Source organism: Glycine soja, chromosome 14 (assembly GCF_004193775.1).
Source record: "Glycine soja cultivar W05 chromosome 14, ASM419377v2, whole genome shotgun sequence".
Taxonomy (NCBI): Eukaryota; Viridiplantae; Streptophyta; class Magnoliopsida; order Fabales; family Fabaceae; genus Glycine; species Glycine soja.
Window position 1 is genome coordinate 10,512,635 of NC_041015.1, and position 12,169 is coordinate 10,524,803.

The 12,169-nt window shown below is 28.2% G+C and overlaps 1 pseudogene; it reads right to left on the reverse strand.

The window, feature by feature from the left end:
* Nucleotides 1-4,300: 4,300 nt before the first annotated feature.
* Nucleotides 4,301-7,308, reverse strand: LOC114384648 (annotated as a pseudogene).
* Nucleotides 7,309-12,169: the final 4,861 nt, after the last annotated feature.

Sequence of the window (12,169 nt, forward strand, 5' to 3'; positions counted from 1 at the left end):
TTAGAATTAACTTAAATCTGTAGTGTATTATTTTTTAGATTTAGAGTATTTAATTTTGAAGTTATTAAAATTGCTCCGAAGTTGAATTTTTGTTAGTATGATTAATTATTTATAATTTTTTTGTAGGTATATTTTGGTATAAGATGAATTCTGCTATAGCAGTCTTATGTTTCAATGGAAGGGTATATCAAGAGAATGACGATATAATATTTGAAGACAGTAAAAAAGTAATTCAAATTAATCATGGAATGAGTTATAATGCTTTGAAAAAAATAGAAGAAAATGTAAGGTTAGAAAATAATGAAATTATTTCTTGTATAAGTTGCAGATTGTTAGTTTCAAGAAAATATATTGCGTTACAAATTTGTGATGACGAAGATGTTGAAACTATGATCGAAAGTTTTCGGCAACAAGAACAAATGTCAGTTTTAGAATTATACATAGAAAAGGATGTTGCTGCTGGTTCTGCATTTCATTCTGCAAATTCTGTTAGATCATGTGAAAATAATTTTGCAAAAACTACAAACATCACGCTATCCTCACGGGCGGAATCAATGACAAGCATCCCGCTATCCTCATTGGCGGAACCAGTGGCCCGCAACCCAGCGCAAGGATCTCGCCAGTCAAACTGGCGGAACCAACCATGGATGGTGCATGAATGGATGGGCTGGATGGCATGGGTATCTCGCTAGTCCAAGTGGCGGAAACCATGCATGCATGTTCCGCCAGTCCAAGTGACAGAACCCTAACAAAAACAAACCCCCTACGGAATTTGTTCGGAAATAGACCTTTTGCAGGAAATAGTTTCTAAAAGGACCCCACTTACATCATTTTGCCACCATACACAAAAAGCACGCCCAGGTCCTTTATCATGCAGGTGTTCCGTAAACAATTTGCAGCTTTACACAAATTAATAAATTTACTTTTTGCTAAATTAAAGTTAAAGATGACAAAATAAATAAGGTCTAAGTGGATTGACTCACTAGTCCGTTATTAATTTGGTGGGACGATGATTTTGGTCCACCAGTCCATCATGATCCGTCACGTCTAACTCGTCAACCTATCACGTCAAAGATGAGGCAGAATAGATTAATTTGTCAGCATGTAATATTAATTAATTTTATAAATAATAATTATATTAATATATTATACTACTAAAAAAAGGTAGGAAAGATCTTTTAATTTGATTTATGTTTAATTACTTTGTATTGTTTAAGATTTTAAGATTAATTTTAGAGTTTATCACTTTGTGTTGTGATTTAGCTACTTGATAAATTTATTATTATTAATTATTATTGAAGATATTAATATTTTGTGTGATTTAAGATTTTAAGGTTAGTTTATTATTTTAAATACTTTGTATTTTTAATTATTTTTTAAGAGTTTTTTTAAAGGACAGGTCAACCCGTTATTCCATCTTCAGGCGAGATGGACCAGCATGTTCAACCTATTAAGTTTAAATGGGCAACCAACCCACCCCATTTTTGATGGACTGACGAGACGAGCCAAGACAAATCTATTTTATCATCCCTAATTAAAGTAGCTATAAAGAAAAGGAGAATTTAAGAAAATAGAAACATAAATTTCCTTTTTGCTTGGAATATAATATTAAGAACTATACCGTCCAAAAACAAATAATAGTATCAACTACTTCCATCGTTCTCTTTTATAAATAAATTTTGATTACTTTTACTTAATTTAATGAGATCATGTTTAAAACACCATTCATTAAATAGGTGAATTATGTTTAATATTAAATTTCAATAAAAAAAATAGTTTAAAAATATATTTTTAATAATATTTCTATCATATGCAACTTTACAAGTTAAGGGTCATTAAATATCTATTTTCAATCAACTACTTCCTCTCCTCTGTCCCTAATTATAAAGTTCTTTTAAAAAATTTATTTATTTCTTTTTATAAAATTATTTTCTAATTTTTAGATATATTAATTTTTTTTCTACATATACTTAATTATTTTTTCTTTAAATATTAATAAAAAATAATTAAGTGAATGCACAAATAAGAAAAGAGTAATTATAAAACAATAATATAATTAATTAACAGATTTAATATAATTAAGTAAATTAATTTTTTAATAAGAAACATAAATTAATTAAAAATATCTTATAATTAAGTACGAGAGTAATTAATTCTGATTCATTGAGAAAAGCAATTTTCTCATTATTATTTATTTCATGATATCAGTTTAATGTATTCTCTCATCCCACCAAAATAATAATAGTTTTTTATTACTTTAGAGAATAAATTCATAAAATACATACATAAGAAAATTATTTTTTTATTAAAACAAGTAGGATTAATATTCCTTAAAAAAATGAGTACTACGTCTTTTTTTAGCATGATTTTAGGAAAGGAAATTTCCTAAAACTCAGACTAATGAGTACTACGTAGCTAGCTTTAATTACACTTACACATGTTAAAGTAAAATAAATCTACGATGAGGTGACTTATGTATCTGTCTGTGTCTGTGTCGTTTTATCAAAGCTTACACGATTACTGAGAACACAATAAAAGCATAGGACACTGTTTTCTTTCTGCACCAGTAAGTTTGCTGGGGATTTTTTTTTATTTATATACAAAAATATATTAATAATTTTATTAATTTTTTACATTATTAAAAAAATTTAAAATCAATTCAAATGTTCATAATATATAATTTATTTATTAATAAGAAATAATAGAAGATAATCGAACTTGATTAGTTTTCAATAAAGCTGTAAAACTAATTAATTTTGATAATATTGCTCACATAAACTAAAAAAAACTGTATAAACAAATAAAACTACCTAACAAAACCTAAATAAAAATGTTAATGAAATTATTTTTCTAAAAATAACTCAAATTATTTTATTGTAATCAATTTTATGGAGATCCTTAATTTAACATCCTATAAAAAAACATTGAAAAAAACAAATGAACTAATTGGAAAATAAATTAAAATTATTTAAATGATTAAAAGTCAGGATAATATTATATTCAACTTAATTTATTAGATATAATAAATATATAAAAATTATATAAGAAAATATTTAAACATATAATACTAAGAGTTTAAGTCTTAGTATAAAGTTTTTCTTATCAACCAATTATAAACTATGATATGATATGGGTGATGACTTTTAAGTTGGTTAAAACATAATTCAAATATTATTAATGATCTGTGAATTTGTGATTGATCGGTAATGAAAAAAGTTACACCAAAATACATATCAATTAAATAATAATAATAATAATAATAATAATAATAATAATAATAATAATAATATTTTCTAAAGCGAGGACATGTTATGATACCTTAGCAAAAAAACCACTATTACCAAAATTAACTTCACCAACAATAATTGTTATACTTTAAATTTGAAATTCTATAAAAAGAAATTTTTTCAAGAAATAATTACTTAATTAATTGTTAAGTAGTTGTTAAATGGTAGTAAAATGAAACTCATTATCATGCAATAATTAATTTCATGAATAAATTTGCATTTAATTAGCTAATAAATTATTGCGTGTCATTGTCTATAATTGAGTTCATCGATATTTGTAAGTAAAATATTTCCATAAAAAATTTCATATTAAATTATTACAATAAATAATTTTCAATTTTATATTAATCATTCATTTAAAATTTAATATTATTCTTCTCTTGAAATTATTATTTTTATATATTTTCTTGTGTTTCTTTGTTTTTATTTTTAAATTTTAAGTGTAAGTTACTAATATTTTATAATTTCTACTATATTGGGGTATCTATTAGTTACTATATATATATATATATAATTTTTTTAACTATAATAAATTTATATAATGTGAGTATTTACGTAAAACTTGTTCCATCTATTTGGAATACGTAGGGTGAAGCAAATTTAGCCCCGCAATGAAACTTTTTCTATTTTTCTTTTCCCCTTCTATCTCCCATGTATGACTTACTATGAAGTTTTAACATATGATCTACAACTGTAAAAAAAAAAAAAATGATCCACAAAATTAAACCCATGCTGAATCTCCATCATTATTCTTTTATATAATTACACGTTGACCATCAATTATAAACACCCCTCTAATTCTCCATTCATATCAATCCCCGTCTAACTTAGAATTAAATTGTAAAATCTTCTATAATGGTTTTTGCTAACCTCTAAATTATCAATTAAAAACGGAAATTCAGCAGAGATACCCAATTCCTTCTTTTACTTCATTGATGAATGCTTTAAGGACACTAATCAGTGGCGGAGCCAGAAAAATTATAAAGTCTGGACAAAAATTTAAAGATAGCAAATTCACATTGTATATAATATGTAAATAGTAATCAATCAAAATAAAAGAGACTCGTCATTTTGTCAACAAAAATATAGTTTAAAATAAAAGAGATAAACATAATCTTACAATAGCGGGTTAAATAAAATTACGTGGCAAGTGTCCTTTTCGAGACTTCTTTGCGGTAAATGTTCGAATAATATCAATATCATCAAGCGACTTGAATATCTCCCGCTCGGTGTAACATACCATCAAGTCATTGAACTTATTGCGCAATTTAGACTTGATAATCTTCATTGCTGAAAAAGCTCTTTCAACGGATGCTGTCGACACCGGCAATATCAAAGCTAGCTCAATAAGTTTATAAACCAATGGAAATACCAAATGTTTCTCAGTTTGAACCATCTTCATAGCCAAACTTTGAACATCTTCACAAGTGGAAAAAGAAGCATTTCTTCTCACTTGAAGCACATAAGTTTCAAGTTAATCCCTAATTGTTCCTCCGTCATCATCAGAAAAGTCTGCATGATAAATATCAGCAAGACAAGCAAGCTTATCAACATCAAACTTGGAGAAAGAGTTCTTGGGGTCAAGACATGAGAAGCAATCAAGTATAATGTTACTTCCTTCACTAAAGCGGTGATCCATCTCCACACATATTTTATCAATAGCAACATAAAAAATCTTTGCACGGTAATGATGAAGATTAGTGATAGTCCTCCCTTCTGCTCTTGAACGACCCTGAACCGGTATTTCGTCATCCATATTTGGTACCGGAATACTTTTAGCTACACAAAATCCTTGGACATCGGCAAAAAAATTATTCCAGCCACTCTCTCTCATTGTGCCCAACCGAGCTTTGACAACATCAACTAATTCCATGGCATTCACAATATTAAGATCTTTTCTTTGCAATACATTTGAAAGCTCGTTTGTGATACCAAACAACTTTAACATTAACCTCAAAATAAAAGCAAATTTAAAGCTCTCCATTTTTTCTATCAAACCTGCTGCTTGAGATGGTCCACGTCCATCTTCATCAACCATACTAAGCACCTTTAACACGGAGGACCACATTTGATCCAAACGAAGCAATGTAGTATGATGTGAACCCCATCTAGTATCCCCGGGTCTAGTGAGACTAGATGATTGGTGTAAGCCCCTTCCTCTAGATATCTCACCACTCTCAAGTTTATTTAAAATATCTTTGTGTTGTGCCTCTGTCAAAGCATCCCTCCTCTTACAAGATGCACTTGTTGTATTCACAATCAAGGTGATGTACTCAAAGAAATCATGAATAGATGAGCAACTACTAGTAACAGACACAACAACCAATTGCAAACGGTGAGCATAACAATGGACATAGAAAGCATAAGGATTTTCATCTAGAATTTTTCTTTGCAAACCATTAAATTCACCTCTCATATTTGAAGCTCCATCATATCCTTGCCCTCGTATCCTTGAAATAGATAATGTGTACTTATTAAGAATACCATAAAGAGCATCCTTTAATGACTTAGATGAAGTATCTGTGACATGATGTAGAGCAATAAATCGTTCCACAACATTCCCTTTGTCATTCAAAAACCTAAAACAAATTCAACCAGTTTACTTGGCGGCATAGAGAGTAATAGGTAATGAAAATTGGAAATTGGAAAATACAACTACTAACCTCAACATCACCGCCATTTGCTCTTTGACGGATATATCACGTGACTCGTCAATAAGCACGGAGAATTGTCTATCACCAAGCTCTTCCATAATCACCTTGGTAACTTCATGTGCACAACACGTTGCAAGCTCCTTTTGAATGTCACCGCAAGTCATTTTGCAATTTTTTCCACCACGGTCAAAAGCATCCCTCACTTGTTCATTCTGAGATTTTACCCAATCTACCATCTCTCTAAAATTGCCCTTATTTAGCGAAGTAGAGGATTCATCATGGCCACGGAAAGCCATGCCTTGTGCTATGAGATATCTTGAACAATCTAAAGAACAAGTCAAACAAATCTTATACAATTCTTCTGATTCCTTGGTTGCTTTAGCAAACTTACTTGTCACACTTTGTCTTTGATTATTATAATCATTGTAGTGCTTGACACATGAGTTGTGCAAACTATTATGACTACCAACATGACCTTTCAAGCCTTGAGATGCATGCTTCCAATCTCTATATCCGCTTTTAGTGAAGACTTCAAAACCAAAGTGCTCGGCCCTCCCGGGTTGCTTAAATAGAAAACAATAAAAACAATAAGTTGCATCCTTTATCTCACTGTATTCTAACCATGTATAATTCTTATACCATGATTTACTAAATGCTCTTTTAACACTTCCAAATTGAGTACGAGGAAAGTTTGACAAATCTGGTTGCATTGGACCCTTCAATATATATGCCCTCCTCACTTGGTCTTGAATATCCGGAGCATACTCATTAATTTGTTTCCTACGACCTGGATCACGCACAATCTCATTTGGATTAAACTCATTAACCACATTATTAAGTGGTGGTTCTAATTCAGCTTCCGGTTGCACAACATTCACATTCTCAATATTTTCTCTATCAACCAAAAATCTCCTCATATCTGAAATAAAGATAAAATAGTTACAAAATTGTAGCAAAGAAAATTTTAGTGTTTGCAATTGATATATTAGAAAACTCTTTTGCAACCATGTATGTAGTGCAACACAAAAGACCAAAAAGAAATTATTAACTTAAGCAATCAAAAGTCTTTTCCTCTAAGCTTTTTTCCATATTAGAAAAGCAAAAAAAAAAGGGAATAAAATATGACTTTTTCTTCTTCAATAAACGTGCTCTTAGTGGGGAAGAAAAAGAAAAAGTGTCCACTATGACTCTATGAGTTCACTGTTCACACTTGAAAAATGGAAGAAAAATTAAAGAACACGGAAGTATCACAACAAACAAAAACACTTTCCATCTTAATCACTTTTATTTTTCCTAACTTACCTTACCTGCGGCTGCTATGGGATTATGGAAGAGAAGACGGCGACGACGGCGCGGAGAGGAGGAAATAGAAGGAGTCGGCGAAGGAGGGAAGAGAAGACACAGAGGAGAGGAGGAGGGAGGCGGCGGCGACGGAGGGAGTTGGAGGAACTGCCCACTGTTGGATTCGGAGAGACGGAAACTTTCCGTTTCCTTTTTCCTCTTTCTTTTTTTTTAAATTTTATTTGTTTTTTAAGACTAATAAAAAAATATTGGGCTTGTAACCAAAAAAAATGCCTAGCTGAGCCCGGGCATATGCCCCTGCTGGCCGCATGGTAGAACCGCCACTGACACTAATTAACATTCATATATTAATTATTGACATTTTTTTAAGTGAGTATAACTTAATTATATTAAATTATTTTAATTTCATCTTATCTTTTCTTTTCTTCCTCGGCAATGGAATTTCATTTTGTATGTATTATACATCTTTCACAAATATACAATTTCATTCCTTTCCTCCTTTCTGATTTTGTTATTAATCATAATTTGTTTCTTTTTCTTCATATTTTTTTTTTATTAAATTAACTTTATTTCTTCCTTTAGGTTTTGATTTATGTTTCTTCAATCCATTTTTTTGTTGATAGGTAAGAGAAGTTCATATATCACAACTAAAACTATTATTGTGTCTAAAATATCTTCTTTTTTTTGGGGGGGGGGGGGGTGGAACTTGTCAAGTGAAAACAAAAAAAGTTAGTTGATTTTTTAATAAATTTTATTTTGTTTTAATATTTAACCAAATCAATAGATCACTTGTAAACAAATTGATTATTAATTAGTTCTGTACAACGACAATTTGATGAAAAAAAATCTCGTAAATTTAAACTGATGATTTTATAATTTTTTTCTTCTATTAACAAAATTTAATTTTGACTTCTCTATAGTTGAACATTGAGTCCCAAAGCCATCATGACCATAATTGATTTTTGAATCAGTTGATAACTATTAAAATTTCATGTTTGTTGAAACTATTAGAATCACACATGTACAAATACACTTTTTGTTATTAAATTCAATTCCAATTTATGTTATTAACAACCTTTCGTCAATATATTTATATGAATTTTCATGCTTATAAAAACATGTAAATTGGATTCACAATTTGACACGACAAACTTGCCATCAAAATTAAAAATAATTATGGAGAAAGAAATTTATTATTGTTGAATTCGTCTGTCAATATTACAACTGTATAAATGAATATAATGCACAGAAATACATATAAAACACAATTTATATATATCTTTAATATATAAAATCAATAAATACAATGACTTCAAATTTATTCAAATTGTGATAGACAATCAATAAAGTCGATCAAAAAGACAATAATTTATCAAATTTTTACAACTTCAAAACTAATTCCACTCCTCCCCAATATAACGATTATTCCACGGTTTACTTATTTTCCCATCAACTTCTATGCCATATTTGTCTGTCACCATACATTAATGAAGAAATGCAGATTAATATTTAAGAAAAAATGAAGAAGAAGAATTAAGAAAAAACATAAGTATACATGTTTTTTGTTACAAAGTCATGATCTTCGTTTATTGAAAAGCAATGCCACACAGTAAAAAATAGTTTTTTTAAAAAAGAGAATGCTAAAAGTGTATTTTTTACATCAGTAATAAAAACCCTCTCACCATGTGCATAAATGATATAAGAAGAATAAGTTATAAAGAATCAAAACAATTTATTTTCAGCAAATATGATACTTTAAGAGCAAAAAAAATCTTTGAATTTTATCCTCGAATGAGTAAAAATTAAACACTTGAGACTTTTTAGACTTAAAACATAAAATCGCAAAAAAGACATTTAAAAGCAAAACATAATACAATATCATTTTGTTTTTCAAGAAAGGACTATACCAACCATGTGCGCGGAAGCTATGAAAAATGAAAACAATTCTCTACAAGGAAATCAAACGCATAAGAGAGAAAATAATAACTTCAAATTTTAGCAGTAAATCCATGAAAATTAGTCATCTGGGACTTTCAGCTTTATACATAAAATCATAATGGAAACAATTTAACAGCAAACGTATTTTTCAAAGAAGCAGATATATTTTGAATAAAACTCAAAACCAAAAGAAAAACATAATAATTTTTTTTTGAAGCACGAATAGAACAATAACTTGAATAGAACCCTGACAAATTTATATAATTAACATTATAAAATAAATTATCCATGATAATATTGATTTCGTAGAATGAGTTTAACCTTTTCTTATTGATATACCTATAGGTCGAATTGGTCGAGTGACTAACAAAGGATTTTCCAGCCCTATTCGTAAAATAACCCACAAATGAAAATTATAAGAAAATATTTTTTTTTCAAAAAGAGGAAATAACAATCATGGGCATAGTTGGTATTCAAAAATAAAATAAAAAACAATGAAAACAATATTGTATGAACAAATGAGAGTTCTTTAACAGAAGGTTTACTAGATAAATAATTTTAGCAAAGATGGGGAAAAAATAGAGGAGAAGAAGAAGAACGTACCTGAATTCTGAAAGTGGTCGAGGTGTGAATCGTATATATAGTTAATAATAAATTATTTGAAATTTGAATTTAATTAAATAATTATTGCTTGTAAGAGAGAGAAACAAAATATAAATTATAGTAATATAATATAATCAATATTAATATATGCCTATTAATAAATAAAATTACTCCCTTGTATGTATTTCTTATTCTTAAATTATTCTTTTAATATATATAACTGTTTTTATTTTGTTGGAAAACTTTTAAAATTTACTTGCTGTCATTTTTTCGTAAAGAAACAGTTACCACTAGTTTTTTTAACTACTTTTCATTTTCTTTTTTTTCTGTTTATTTTTAAAAAATAAAGATAGAGACACAAAGTATCTCTCTCAACTAGTTGTATTTTAAATGATAAAACTAATATAAATTTTGTGCAAAATCAACGTATTAAATTAAGTTAGATATATTTTAATAGTGCTTGACACGTGTGTGACAGGCACAGTCAACAGTGTGTTTATATAATTATTGATTGATAATACAATTTAATAAAGTTAATTAATTCTTTAATAAATATGAAACCAGTTTTTTTTCTTACAAAAAAAAAAGAATGTTAGTAACTAGTTCTTCACCAAAAAAAAAAATGTTAGTAATTAATTAGTTGAGTCGTCTTTGATTTTATTGAGGTGTGCAAAATGTAAATGCTTGCATTGAATTCAATTAAATTCATAGTCCCCAAAGTGTGACATTACCCACATAATGACACAAATGTAACTTTGGGACCATTCATGCCATAGTGGTTGAGAAAAGTGTCACCACCTAAGGGATCATGACTCGCATGCTTCATGGTACGTTGGAAATGGTCGTGTCAGCCATCTAGAACCCATTTGGACTCTAACGAACGACTGAACCCTTTTTTTTAGGGTCAATTCTCTATCAAGCAATTGTCCAAATGGTTACGTGACAAATTAATGTGGTGCTCCAGAGAAGGAACATGCACAAAAATTTGAATCATTACGTATCTGGACGAAACAGGGTCACAGGTTCGGCATGGCGCCATAAAAAGGACAATTTTCTAAGTGTGCAACTGTGCATATACATTGCCTTTGCCTGTCACTCATGGTCATATGATTTTTTTTTTATTAACGTGACATATCTTTTCATTAGATAATCTTGTTTCAGTTAAATAAAATTATAAAAGAAAAATTAATATTTAACTCAACAACTGTAATCCAAAATTTGGAATCAAGTGATTAAGTAAAAAAAAATTATATTAATTAATTTACCTTGATGATATAATTAAAGATTAATTTTAGTGTGTATCCCAATTATGTTCAAGGATTTAAAATTAATTTTACTCCATTATTATTTTAAAATAGATGAACACTCAATTTTACTAAAAGAAAAGGTATTATACTTTTTTAACCACCTTATTTATGATCTTTAGTTTTTCGGTGGAATTTCAAGTATATCTACAAAATTCAATCTTTTGAGTCGATTATGAAAAACTTAATAATACTTAAAATTTATCATCACCTCCCTAAGATAATATTATGTGGAGATCAAATACAAGTTTTCTCCCGCACAAAGAATAAAAAATAAGCGTGTGTTTTTAATTGAATTACAGAAATTGAATTGTATTGATATTATTTTAAAACAATAAAAATAAGCTTACAAATATAAAAATAAGCATGTGTTTTCAATTGCATTACACAAATTGAATTGTATTATATTATTTTAAAACAATAAAAATAAGCTTACAAATATAAATTGTAAATATACTAAATTTTATATTAAATACTCATTATATAATCATATTTACCTTATTTTGTTCTTTAGTCCTTTGTTACACATCGTGATCTTTTGTTAAAATGATCGTCTATTTAGTTAGTCTTGATCAAATGCATGTGCTGTGGAGGACCATTTTGCTTTGATTGTGGTCCTTATAACCTCATCTTATCTTATTAAATGTTATTTATTTGCTATGGCTGCTTTATAGGTCAAGTATTCATAAGCTAAAAAGTAGATGATAAATTTAATATTTTTTTGTTAGACAAAGACATGATAAAGAATTTTTTTTATTCATTGTAGGTTTTTTAGGCAAGTTTAGGATGTTTCTGTAGTTTTTTCTACTATTCGCACATTTTTTTTCTCTAAAATTTGTGATTTATATTTATATAAAATAATATATTTAAAATTTTATAACAGATTAATTCACTAGAATGGCATATCATGTAGAGAATTTTTTAAGAAAATAAAACAATTTTTTACCAAAATATCCACCATAATTAATTTAAAAATTTAAATCATATAAAAATATATATCAAAATTTAAAAATGTAATTGCTTGTAAAGGTGAATTTTCCAGGAATTATTTTTTTTCAATGGAAAGGTTGATTAGTCACCA